This window comes from Jaculus jaculus, chromosome 5 (assembly GCF_020740685.1).
Source record: "Jaculus jaculus isolate mJacJac1 chromosome 5, mJacJac1.mat.Y.cur, whole genome shotgun sequence".
Classification (NCBI taxonomy): Eukaryota; Metazoa; Chordata; class Mammalia; order Rodentia; family Dipodidae; genus Jaculus; species Jaculus jaculus.
In genome coordinates, this window is record NC_059106.1 from 88,082,022 (window position 1) to 88,095,015 (window position 12,994).

General features: G+C 37.0%; 1 protein-coding gene across 2 annotated transcripts in view; it reads right to left on the reverse strand.

Annotated features, from left to right (window-relative positions):
• Agbl4 (AGBL carboxypeptidase 4) overlaps positions 1-12,994 on the reverse strand; it is a 1,499,625-nt gene that overhangs the window by 1,331,399 nt on the left and 155,232 nt on the right. The gene's annotated exons all lie outside the window — the stretch shown is intronic.

Below are 12,994 nucleotides of genomic sequence, written 5' to 3' on the forward strand. Positions count from 1 at the left end.
GATGAAATTTCAACTTATTCAAAGAACTTAGGCCACTATTCAAGAAAACATTTTAAAATAAACAATAATCTTCTAAAATAAAAATGCTTAATAACTTCAGCCTATACCATGGAACATAAATTTTAAAGGAATCCAAGAAGTTTTATTATAACTATTATAAATTTTTATGTAATTATAGTTAATTTAAAATTTTCAGACAACCCTAATCTAAAATAAATTTTAACAGCCCTTCAGTCTATACACACCAATTTCATTTTAAAATGTTAAAAGCTACTCAAATATCCAATTTACTTGCCAATGTGGTATGATATAAGCATGACCTTGCTTGGTAAATTGCTAGGTTGGTAACACTTGCTCCACAAGCATTAACTATGGTCATTAAAATAGTGCTTCTCTTAAGGCTTGGAAAATCACACCAAGTACTAGAGCTATGAGAAGGAGTAGGTAGTAAGGGAGTTAAAAACATAATCCTACCACTTACAAAATCCTCAAAAAACCATTGAACAAGGGTTTTTTATCTTCAGCGTCCAAGAATAATCCAAATAGGGATGAATTAGTAAAATAGCTAAAACTAATATTTAGTTCAGTAAAAGGAATTTATTCTCCAAAAATATTTGTAATGCTATGTGCTGAGAGATCCAAAGATCAAAAAGAAGAGAGCAGGGGACTAAGCTCATCACCCCAGCTACTGTGGAGGTTGAAACAAGAGAAAGAAACATGGGCAATAATATAAATTCAAATTCAAAGTGGGCAATGCAGTGAAATCCTATCTCAAATACACGTGTGTGTGTGTATGTATGCATGCATATATGTATGTATGTGTATGTATGTATATATATGGCTGAAAATACAGATCAGTGTTTGAGCCCTTGCCTTCCATGTATGAGGCCCTAATTTCAATCTATGATAATAAGAGTGGGGAGAAGCATTGTTTGCTGTATTACTGACTTTTCTCATTACTGTGATCTGACAAAATGCCCAGCAAGAGCAACATCAGGAAGGAAAGGTTTATTTTGGTTCATTGTTTGAGTGTTCAGGAAGGTATGATGTTGACAGCAGCTCTAGCTGTGGTAGTAAGGGCATGAAGCTGCTAGATATATTGTGCATGTACTCAGAAAGTATAGGCAGATAAATGCTTGTGCTTTGCTTGGGAGGCCCAGACCCCATGTGGGCTGTAGAATCAGGACCTTTGGTCTGGTATCCTGACTGGCCACTGGGTACCAACATCCCTGTTCATTTGAGTCAGAGGTTTCATGGGCCAAAGGTCAAAAGCTTCCTTCCACATTAATAAAATAAAGAGCCTCCCTAAAATGGGTAGAAAACAATGCAAAAAAAGCCAACAAAAGGTAGAAAAACTGAGAAATCTCCACCAAGAATATCTAGTCCTACAATGGAAGCCTCCTAGGAAATCATAGAGAAACCAACAGAAATTCATCCTCAAAATGAAAACACAACAACTCAAACTAAGAACCTGACTATCCACCTAGATGAATCCAACCCAAAGATCTCCAGGTAGAAAGAAAAAGTCAACAATAGAGCAGAAAGTAATGAAATGGAAACTAAGAAAACAATATATATTTTTTAAATCGATGAAACAAAGAGCTGGTACTTTGAAAAAATGAACAAGATTGACAAGTCTCTGGCTAACTGGGTCAAGCAAAAAGCAAAAGAGAGATAAGTCTCAAATTAACAAAATTAGAAACAAAAAAGGAGAGACCACAACAGATATCAACGAAATTGGAAGAATCACCAGGGCATACTTACAAAAGCTCTACTTCATAATCTTGAAGAAATGTATGAATTCCTGGACACATACCCCATTATGAAAACTAAACTCAGAGCAGATTAATCTCTTCAACAAACCTATCACATCCATGGAGATTGAAAAGGTGAATCAAAACCCTCCCCAAAAAGAAAAGTCCAGAACCAGACGGCTGCTCAGCTGAATTCTATCAAACCTTCATAGAAGAACTGGATCCAATTTTTCTCAAACTGTGTTACATAATCAAAGACCAGAGAATCCTCCCCAACTCCCTTTATGAAGCTACCATAACTTAATAACAAAACCAGACAGAAATACAACAAGAAAAAAAAAATTTGGCCTATATCCCTGATGAACATAGATGCAAAAATGAACAAAATCCTTGCAAACCAAATTCAACAACACATCAAAAGGATTATCCAACTTGACCAAATAGGCTTCATCCCACAGATACAGGGATGGTTCAACATATGGAAATCAGTGTAATATACAACATAAATAAACTTAACTATAAGAACTACATGATCATCTCAATTAATGCAGAGAAGGCCTTTGACAAAACACAACTATATTTCATGATCAAAACACTGGAAGGATTGGCAAGGAGGGTTTATACCTCAACAAAATAAAGACTACATACATAGCACCTACAGCCCAAATAATACTTATTGGGAAAAAACTCAAGGAGTTGTCACTGAGATTGGGACTAAGGCAAGGTTGCCCACTCTCACAACTGCTCTTCAACTTGGTAATAGAAGTACTAGTCCAAGCAATAGAACAGAGAAAGTAATAAAAGGGATTCAAATTGGAAAAGAAGAAGTCAAGTTAGCACTATTTGCAGATGACATGATCCTGTACATAAATGAAACAAAGGTCTCCATAGCAAAACTTCCAAAGGTGATTAATTCCTTCAGTAATGCTATAGGATACAAAAAGTGAACAATTCATAATATACAAAGGCAATCCCACCAGAATTACATCATATTTCTCAATAGAAAACTGAGAGTCAGAAGGGCCTGGAATGGAACATTTCAAAGTCTAAAAAACTATGGCTTCCAAACCAAGCTACTTTACCCAGCAAAAATAGATGGTGAAAGAAAAACTTTCCAAAAAAGTCAACTCTGTGATTATATGAATACAAAGTCAAACCTAGAGAATACTGGAGGGAATACTCCACACAGAAGAGTTAAAGAACCAATCTCAGTGAATTCTGGTTAAGATGGCAGCGTAGGTACCACGCCAAAGCAGCCTACGGGGGAAAAAGACCACAAAAACTCAGCATTAATACACACTTTCACTAAAAAGTGAGGTGTATAGGAGATTGAAGCAGCAGCAGAGAAGTAGAAGACATCCAGAGCATCAAGAGCACACACAGGCCAGCAAAAGTGGCCCTGGCAGCTCAGCCAACTGCAGTGGCAGCACACCAGAAAGCCAGCAGGCTCAGTTCGAGCCAATGAAAAAGCCAGGTGCGGGGAGCTCCCACTTCCACCGGAGCTCTCCGCAACTCAGGAAACATGAAGTGAGAGAGGGGGTGAGCAATGGAGGAGCAGATCACAAGGTAGAAGAATATGTGGAACAGCGAGAGAACTAGAGCAGCTGCGGTTCCCTCCACTCCCCCACAGCCTGTGCCCAGCTCCAGAAAACAGAGCAGTGGTTCAGGACCCAGCTACGCCAACTTGAGCCAACAACAGGACCCAAGCAGGAGCAGAGTCTGGCAGCAAAGTCAGCAGCTCTGGCACCGGTAACAGCAGCTCCAGGAGCAGCAGATCCAGTAGCGACAGCAGCGGCACACCCAGCAGCAGCAGCCTCAGTGGCGGCAGCAGCAGTGGACCCAGCAGCAGCAGCTTCAGCAGCAGCGGCAACAAACCCAGCAGCAGTAGCTTTAGCAGCACCAGTTCCAGCTGCGGGGGTGCTGCTCTGCAGGGCCACAGTTGCCAGGCTCGGTTTGCCCAGCAGGAAAAGCCAGTGCCCAGCTCCAGAAATCAGAACAGCAGCCCGACGAATATGCAGCAACTTGACTGAGACCAAAATCAACCAAGGTAACTGGGATTGCACCAGGGAAGGTTCTCACTTGATCACAAACTGACTTGGATCCCTCAACAGACCAAAAATCTTAACCTCTTGATTGATAGAGGATCTGGTTGTTATAATAAGTACTCTTGCATACATACTTGGGGCTGTTTTTGATTGAATGGGTACAGTGTTTAGTTAACTTTTAGAATCTACCTGTATTTTATTCCACTCAGTCTACTTGAATACTCCCATAGCAGGGAAACTCCAGGAATGCCTTTGTAGGTACTCTGAGAGTCTTAAGAGCCATACCTAACAGCTTAAGCTCATACCCTGAAAATATATAACATCAAATCAATTGATACAGCTAAGAATACCCAGCTAGCAAGAAAATCTAAGCATTAACTTAATCCACGATGCAAAAATATGTACATTATAACACAAGAAACACTAAAATGCAACACGATATAAATCCACCAAAAAGTATTAATGCATCAGAAATGACCTCCAGTGAGAATGAGTTACAGGAAATGCCTGAGAAAGAATTCAAGAGAATGATTGTAAATATGTTCAAAGAGGTCAAAGAACAAATCAAAGGAATCAAATAGGAAATCAAAGGAATCAAAGAAGATGCAGGACACCAATTTCATGAAATAAAGAAGGCAATACAAGACATAAATAATGAAATAGAAATAATAAAGAAAAACCAGTCAGAATTACTAGCAATGAAGAACACAGTCAGTGAAATAAAAAACTCTGTAGAAAATCTCACCAGTATAATGGATGAAGGAGAGGACAGAATATCTAAACTAGAATACCAAGTGGCAGATCTAATACAGTCCAACAAAGAGAAAGAAAAACTTATAGAAAAGTATTAGTAGGAATTTTAAGATATTTGGGATACTATGAAAAGATCAAATATAAGAATTCAGGGCTTAGTAGAAGGAGAAGAATTCCACTCCAAAGGTATAGTAGGCATCTTCAACAAAATCATAGAAGAAAATTTCCCCCAAATTGGGAAAGAGGTACCAATGCAGATACAGGAAACCTTTAGAAACCCAGCCAGACAAAACCTGGAAAGAAACTCTCCCCGCCATATTATAATCAAACTTCCAAACACACAAACCAAAGAAAAAACATTGAAAGCAGTTAGAGAAAAATCAAGTTCCCTACAAAGGCAAGCCCATCAGGATTACAGCAGATTATTCAACACAAACTTTTAAAGCCAGAAGGACCTGGAGTGTTGTTTTCCAAGTTCTGAAAGATAACAGCTGTCAACCAAGGTTACTTTATCCTGCAATGCTATCCATTAAAATAGACGGAGAAATACGGATATTCCATGACAAAAGCAGGTTAAAGGAGTATTTGAAGAAAAACCAGCTCTATAGGAAATGCTTGATAGAATCCTCCATGCTGAAGGAAAGGAAAAGCACACATGTAAGGAACCTAGAAAAAACAAGCTATACTCAAATACTCGTTAACAGAAGACAGCGCAGGTAGAACCAGAAACACACACACACACAAAAAAAAAATGGCAAACATAAATACACACCTTTCAATAATATCTCTTAATATCAATGGGCTCAATGCCCCAACGAAAAGACATAGGTTTGAAGACTGGGTTAAAAAGCAGGATCCTACAATTTGTTGTCTCCAAGAAACTTTATATTGATTAAGGACGCACTCCAACAGGAGGACATTACAATCCTAAACATATATGCACCTAACATAGGGGCTCCCAAATTCATCAAACAAACACTATTAGAACTAAGATCACAGATAACACGAAACACAATGGTGGTGGGTGACATTAACACCCCACTCTCATCAATTGACAGGTCATCCCGGGAAAAAATAAACAGAGAAGCATCTGGACTAAATGAGGTCATAGAAGGAATGGACCTAACAGATATATACAGGACATTTCATCCAAAGGCTGCAGAATATACATTCTTTTCAGCAGCACATGGAACAGTCTCTAAAATAGACCATATATTAGGACACAAAACAAATCTTAACAAATTCAGGAAAAATGAAAATAATTCCTTGCATTCTGTCTGACCAAAATGGAATTAAACTACAAATCAGTAGCAAGAAAGGCTATAGAGCATACACAAAATCATGGAAACTAAACAATACACTACTAAATGATGAATGGGTCAATGAAGAAATCAAGAAGGAAATTGAAAATTTTGAGCCAGGCATGGTGGCACACACCTTTAATCCCAGCAATCAGGAGGCAGAGGTAGGAGGATCACCATGAGTTTGAGTCCAACCTGAGACTACATAGTGAATTCCAGGTCAGCCTGAGCCAGAGTGAGACCCTACCTTGAACAACCAAAAAAAAAAAAAAAAAAAATTATAGAGTCAACCATAATGAGAATACAACATATCAAAATCTCTGGTGCAAAACGAAGGCAGTTCTAAGAGGTAAATTTATAGCCCTAACTTCCTATATTAAGAAATTAGAAAGGTCACAAGTAAGCGACCTAATGCTTCACCAAAAGCATTGGAAAAAGAAGAAGAACAAGGCAAGCCAAAAATCAGTAGATGGGAAGAAATATTAAAGACGAGGGCAGAAATTAATGAAATAGAAACAAAAAAATTCCAATGAATTAATGAAACAAAGAGTTGGTTCTTTGAAAGGATAAACAAGATTGATAAACCCTTAGCAAATCTGACCAAAAGAAAGAGATAAGACACACAAATTAATAAAATCAGAGATGAAAATGGTATCATCACAACAGATTCCAGAGAAATTTAAAAAATCATAGGGACATACTATAAAAGCTTATACTCCACAACCTATGAAAATCTGAAAGTAATGGATAATTTCCTTGATTTATATGACCTACCTAAATTAAATCAAAATGAGATTAATCACTTAAATAGACCTATAACAAACATGGAGATCCGAACAGTTTTAATAATCTCCCAACCAAAAAAAAGCCCAGGCCCAGATGGATTCACAGCTGAATTTTACCAGACCTTTATGGAAGAGCTAACACCATTGCTTCTTAAGCTTTTCCAGGAAATAGAAAAAGAAGGAATTCTACCAAACTCCTTCTCTGAGGCCAGCATCACCATGATACCAAAAACCGGCAAAGATAGAACAAAAAAAGAAAATTACAGACCAATCTCCCTCATGAACATTGATTCAAAAATTCTCAACAAAATATTGGCAAACAGAATACAAGAGTATATCAAAAAGATCATTCACCCTGACCAAGTAGGCTTTATCCCAGAGATACAGGGATGGTTCAATATATACAAATCTATAAATGTAATACATTATATAAATGGGTTGAAGGACAAAAATCACATGATCATCTCATTGAACGCAGAGAAAGAGTTTGACAAAATCCAACATCTGTTCATGATAAAAGTCCTACAGAGACTGTGAATAGAAGGAACATATCTCAATATAATAAAAGTTATTTATGACAAGCCTACAGCCAACATATTACTAAATGGGGAAAAACTGGAAGCTTTTCCACTAAAATCAGGAACAACACAAGGGAGTCCACTGTCTCCACTTTTATTTAATATAGTTTTGGAAGTCTTAGCCATAGCAATAAGGCAAGAGACACACATAAAAGGGATACAAATTGGAAAGGAAGAGATCAAGTCATCGTTATTTGAAGATGACATGATTCTATACATAAAGAACCCTAAAAACTCTATTAGCAAACTGTTAGACCTAATAAAATCCTACAGCCATGTAGCAGGATATAAAATAAACACACAGAAATCAGTAGGCTTCATATATGCTAACAACAAACACACAGAGGATGAAATCAGAGCATCACTCCCATTCACAATTGCATCAAAAAAATAAAGTACCTTGGAATAAAACTAACAAAGGAAGTAAAGAATCTGTACCATGAGAACTTTAAAACACTCAAGCGAGAAATTGCAGAAGACTCTAGAAAGTGGAGGAACATCCCCTGTTCCTGGATTGGAAGAATCGATATTGTGAAAATGGCAATCTTACCTAAAGCAATCTACATATTTAATGCAATCCCCATCAAAATTCCAAAGGTATTCTTCATGGAAATAGAAAAACAATCCAAAAATTCATTTGGAATCACAAAAAACCTCGAATATCTAAAATAATACTAAGCAACAAAAATGAGGCTGGTGGTATCACCATAGCTGCTTTTAACATATACTACAGAGCCATAGTAACAAAAACAGCATGGTACTGGCACAAAAATAGTCATGTAGATCAGTGGAACAGAATACAGGACCCAGATGTAAGCCCAAGTAGCTATAGCCACCTGATATTTGATAAAAATGCCAAAAATACTCATTGGAGAAAAGACAGCCTCTTCAGCAAATAGTGTTGGGGAAAATGGATATATATCTGCAGAAGGATGAAAATAGATGCTTCTCTCTCGCCATGCACAAGATTTAAGTCCAAATGGTTTAAAGACCTTAACATCAGACCTGAAACTCTGAAACTGCTAGAGGAAAAAGTAGGGGAAACCCTTCAACATATTCGTCTTGGCAAAGGCTTTCTGAATACAACCCCATTTGTTCAGGCAATAAAACCACAGATTAATCACTGGGACCTCATGAAATTACAAAGATTTTGCACTGCAAAGGACACAGTGAAAACAGCAAAGAGGCAACCTACAGAATGGGAAAAAATCTTCACCAGCTATATATCTGATAGAGGATTAATATCTAAGATATACAAATATACAAAGAACTCAAAAAGTTAAATAATAAGGAGTCAAACAAGCCAATCAAAAAATGGGCTATCGAGCTAAATAGAGCATTCTTAAAGGAAGAAATAAGAATGGCATATAAGCATCTAAAAAAATGTTCTACGTCACTAGTCATCAGGGAAATGCAGATTAAAACTACATTGAGATTCCATCTCACTCCTGTCAGATTGGCCACCATCATGAAAGCAAATGATCATAAATGTTGGTGGGGATGTGGAAAAAGAGGAACCCTTGTACGCTGCTTGGGGGAATGCAATCTGGTCCAGCTATTGTGGAAAACAGTGTGGAGGTTCCTAAAACAGCTAAAGATTGATCTACCATATGACCCAGCTATAGCACTCCTAGGCATATATCCAAAGGAATCATCTCATTTTGTTAGAAGTACATGCTCAACCATGTTTATGGGTGCTCAATTTATAATAGCTGGGAAATGCTACCAGCCTATATGTCCCTCAGCTGATGAGTGGATAATGAAGATATGGCACATTTATACAATAGAGTTCTACTCAGTGGTAAAGAAAAATTAAGTTATAAAATTTGCAGAAAAATGGATGGATCTAAGTGAGGTAACCCAGCCCCAGAAAGCCAAGTGCCACATGTTCTCTCTCATATGTGGATCCTAACTACCGATGATTGGTCTTCTGTGTGAGAAGGAAAATACTTAGTAGCAGATGCTAATAAGTTAAAATGGAGATATAAAGGGAAGAGTAAAGAAGGGAGGAGGGTACTTAATAAGTTGATATTGTATATATGTAAGTACAATGATTGAGATTGGGAGGTAATATGATGGAGAATGAAATTTCAAAGGGGAAAGTGGGGGAGGAGGGCGGGAATTACCATGGGATATTATTTATAATCATAGAAAATGTTAATAAAAATTTTATAAAAACTCATTAGGCGATGTGCAGACAAGAAAAAAAAAATAACAGTCTCAAGAACCATCAAGAAGATGATCACAATAAACACAATAAACCCAGCTCAAAAGAATACATAACACAAAAAGCACTAAACCCCATAAAACACCTAATTATGGTAGGGATTAATTCAAATCTCACAGTAATATCCCTAAATAATAATGGTCTTAACTCACCCATTAAAGACATGGGTTATAAAGGTGGATTAAAAAAAAACCTGGACCCTTATATCTGCTTTCTTCAAGAAACCCACCTTGCCACTAAAGACAGACACTTTCTCAGGCAGGAAGGTTGCAAAATGATATTCCAAGCAAATGGATATAAAAAAGTAAGTGGATATTGCTATATTAGTAGTTGAAAAAATGACTACAAACCAAAAAGACAAAGAAGGCCACTTCGTACTATACATCAAGGGAATGATCCAACATGAGTACATCACAATGAGGTATATAGTCATAGACATAGACATAGACATAGACATAGACATAGACATAGACATAGACATAGACATAGACATAGACATAGACATAGACATAGACATAGACATAGACATAGACATAGACATAGACATAGATACACACACACACACACACACACACACACACACATATCAGGCATACTGAATTCAACAACACATCAAAAGAATTGTCTAACTTGATCAAGTAGGCTTCATCCCAGTGTGCAGGGATAGTTTAACATATGAAGATTGGTCAATGTAATATACCACATAAAGAAACTTAACCATAAAATACAAACATAACAGCACTCAAGAAAGAAATAGAGGAGGTCTTGAGAAAGTGGAAAGACCTCCCCTGCTCCTGGAGAGGCATAACTAATATTGTGAAAATGGCAATTCTACAAAAGCAATATACAGATTTAACACAACACCAACAGATATACCAGCATCGCTATCCACAGAGATTGAAAAATTGATCTCAAAATTCACATGGAATTACAAAAGACCCCAGACATCCAAAAAATATACTTAGCAAAAACAAACAAACAAAAAGAACCTTCTGGTGGTATCACCATAGCTGATCTAAAGCTATATTACAAAGTCACAGTAACAATAACAGCATGATACTAGAATAAAACCAGAAACAGACCAATGGAAGAAAATTGAAGATCCAGACCTTAGGGAAAGCAACTACAGCTGCTTTATCTTTGACAGAGGTGCCAATAATGTAGACTGGAGAAAACACAGCATCTTCAAAACAATTGTGTTAAACAAATTGGATGACCATACATAGAAAAATGAAATTAGACCTCCTCATTTCACCATACACAAAAATCAAGTCAAAATGGATGAAATACCTCAATATAAGACCTGAAACTCTTCAACTACTGGAAGAAAAAATAGGGGGCACTCTCCATGATATAGGACTGGGAAAACACTTCCTGAACAAAACCCCAGTAGCCAAGGAAATTAAACAAGCACCCAACCAATGGGATCTCATGAAGCTAAAAACCTTTTGCACAAATATACCATAAGCAGAAACAATATTTTCTCCCACTGAATGGGAGAAAATCTTTGCCACCCCCCCACTGACAGAAACCTAATATCTAGAATCTACAAAGAACTCAAAACACTAAACAATAAAAAAATCAAACAACCCACTCCAAAAATGTGGCAGAGACCTGAATAGGGAGTTCTCAGAGGAAGCATATAAATGGTTAACACACACTTAAAAAAATGTTTAACATCCCTAACCATTAATGAAATGCAAGTTAAAACAATTATGAGATTCTACCTTACCCCAGTAAGAACAGAAAACATTTAAAAAAATCAAATGAAAACAAGGCTGTAGGGAAATAGGAACACTCATTCACTGTTGCTGGGAAGGTAAACGGGTACAAACACTGTGGAAATCAATATGGAGACTCCTGAAAAGGATGAGTATAGAGTTACCAACAGACCCTGTTATTCCCTAATTGGGCATTTACCCTAAAAGCTCCACATCTCATTTCAGAAATATTTGTTCAACCATGTTTAAAGATGCTCAATTCATAATAGCTAAAAACTGGAACCAACTCAGGTGCCCATCACTGAATAGATAATCAAGATGTTGTATATTGATATGATGGAATTCTACTCAGCAGTAAGAAAGAATGACACATTGAGGGCTGGAGAGTCAGCTTAGCAGTTAAACGCTTGCCTGTGAAGCCTAAGGACCCCAGTTCAAGGCTCAATTCCCCAGGACCCACGTTAGCCAGATGCACAAGGGGGCTCATGCATCTATAGAGTTCATCTGCAGTGGCTGTAGGCCCTGGTGCATCCATTCTCTCTCTCTCTCTCTCTTTCTCCCCCACCCCTGCCTCTTTCTCTCTCTGTTGCACTCAAATAAATAAGTAAGAATAAACAACAGCAAAAATAATAATAAAAGGGCTGGAGAGATTGCTTAGTGGTTAAGCGCTTGCATGACTTCTCTTGTGGGCTACATTTTCTCTGAGCCCACAATTTTTCCTGCCACATCACAAATTGAGCTTGTATTTCTTACATTTACATTGGCCTGCTGATCTTACAAACTTGAAACACAATGGCCTATTAAGATGTGCCTACTGCACTGTAAAGCTTCTCTAGTACAAAGTTCCAAAGACTTCTAAATTCCTCTCACAAAAGGGTTCCAAAATACTAAGAACCACATAAGTTTATCACAAGATTTATGTGCTACATTTTGCATCCAGCTTTATGTAGGTGTTGAGGAACTGAACCAGGGCTACCAGGCTTTGAAAGTGACTGTTTTTAATTGCTGACCTTTCACTCCATCATCATTAACTAAGGTAAAAGGGATAAAAAGATACTTTTAAGGAACCAAGTATATTCCAGAAAAGGTATAAATACAAGATTCTAAATACAGAAAATTTTGTTTCTTATTATGTACAGTATCCCACTCTCACTAGAAGAATAACACCACAATCTTCAATGATAGATTAAATGACAGGTCCTCTTAAAATTCTTTGAAATCTTAACTCTCTGTACCTTGGAATGTGATTTTCCTGGGAGATAAAGTCTTTATAGAAGTAAAAAAGTTTGAGATCATTGTAATAAAAAACAATGGAATATGAATGACATTTTATAAGACATCTAAATTTAGACCCCCACACATGAAAAACAACATATTAAGACAAAAATGAAAATCAGGATGAGGCTTGTCCTAGCCAGTGAACACTAAAGTTTAATAACAAACTGCCAGAAGTTAGGAGAGAAGCTTCAACACATTAATCCACACAACCTTCAAGGAAGAAGCCCTGGTGCTAGCAGGTTGATCTCAGACTTCTGTTTCCCAGAATGAAGACACAATGAATCTGTATTGGTTAATTTATTCAGGGTATGGTACTTTGTACATTAACCATATCAAAATAATACAATGTACAATAATAAAAGTAAAAAAACCTGATAAACAAATTATCAATTATTTGGTATCCAAAGTATTTAAGGATCAGAACATATAACAGAAGCTGGAATGTCTCTTCAGACACAGGTAGGCAGACAATACAACACACAAATATATATAATCAAATAAAATGAATAATTACTGGCAATAAAATGTTTATATTTGATAATATAGTCTGTA